Below are 1,717 nucleotides of genomic sequence, written 5' to 3' on the forward strand. Positions count from 1 at the left end.
GTAATACATGCAGTCCCTTAAGCCAACTCAAAGATGGATAATGTAGAGCTGGAATCATTTCCCAGATAGAGGACCACTAGCAATAACCCTTAATAGCCCAGAGTCCCCAGTGGCACATTTAAAGCAGGATTCCTAGAGCCTACATTTCAGCAGCCACCATGGAAAGAAATAAACACTTTGGAGTAGTGCAGAAGCCCTGCTGTTCAAAAATGGCTGGTTCTGAGCCAATGGTTTCTCATCTCAATGAGCAGCAGCTGTCATAGCCAATCTGCAGGGACATCTTTTTGAAAGCTCTTAAAGATCTTAATTGTGACCATCCCCTCTGGCTCCAAGGAAGGTTCTCCTTGCTCACTTGTCATATTATTTGGGAACACTCAATTTTATGATCATCAGCACAGAACGAAGTGGAAAATACCCTCATCTAATGGATGAAAGGAACAACCAGAGATAGAGGCAGTATGGGGAACTAGAAAGAGAACTGAAAAAACTGGACTCAAAGGACAGGCTGCTGTGACCTTGTAAAGATATGATAACTTCATCAGTAAATGGGTAATGACGCCATCTATCAGTCATATATCTCATAGGATACCATAAGATTCTAGGTAGATCTATTTAATGTGACTCTTTGAAGAGTATCTTTTTGTGAAAATAAGCATGTGTAAATAAAGAGACTGAGCCATTTTCATTTCTCTGCATAAAACCCAATTCTTATGTTGAAATATTTGGAGTCTATTTTAGATATATGATATGATATGATATGATATGATATGATATGATATGATATGATATATGATTGATAGATACACACACACACACACACACACACACAAAATGATGGTGAAAAAAACTGGGGTAGTGAGGTGGAAAAGAAAGAGCCTTAGAATCTCTATCAGAAAGCCCCAATTCAGATGCTTGCTGGGCCACTAATGGGCAGTGTGACTTCAGACCCACAAGACAAGGTCAAAAGACAAGCCCTTTTGAGGCTGTGAAGGAAGTGTGCCTCTTGCCAGAGATATTTTCAGAGAAGGCTGGAAGAGGAAGGGAAGAAGGTGCCCCAAGTAAATTTCAATCATTTGCTGCAAAAGGATGTTCTTTATCTTTTCTCATTCAAGACACTTGTTTTAATGCACATCCTTGATTTTTAAAATGTAATCAGCTGTCCTGTTACACAGTAGGGGAAATAAAAATGCTACTGTATAAAGAGAAAAATGATTATGTTCATGAGTGAAGCTAAAGAGGCCTACTCCAGCAGGTTGGGAAGGGCTGGTCTTTCTGTTCCAGGGTCTCCCCAACCAAAACATCCATTGCAATGCACAGCTATCAGGGGAATCTCCCAAAAACTTGGCTCTCAGGCTGTCCACACTCCATCCATAAGAAACTCCAAGGTCTCTCGGCTTACCATAAAGAACCAAGCCCTCAACCAACCGTGTGTCAAGGCTTCACATATTAGGTTCTCAACCCACCATTCCAAAGATACCTTCCTGTTCAGCTGCTCTCTGGGCAGCCAATGACCCACCAGGCTGGGACACTGGCCACACCCCCACCTGGCCCACCCCCAGCCTCTGCCTCTAATCTGCTTCCTTTCATCTCTGCCTGCTGAAATCCCACATAGACTTCCACATTCAGCTCACATGCCAGCTTCTTCATGAAATTCTCTATCAAAGGGGTTGGAGGAAAGGGGAAGGGAGGGAGATCAGAGCAGAGAAAGAGAGAGAGA

This window comes from Hipposideros armiger, unplaced genomic scaffold (assembly GCF_001890085.2).
Source record: "Hipposideros armiger isolate ML-2016 unplaced genomic scaffold, ASM189008v1 scaffold_15, whole genome shotgun sequence".
In the NCBI taxonomy this organism is placed as follows: Eukaryota; Metazoa; Chordata; class Mammalia; order Chiroptera; family Hipposideridae; genus Hipposideros; species Hipposideros armiger.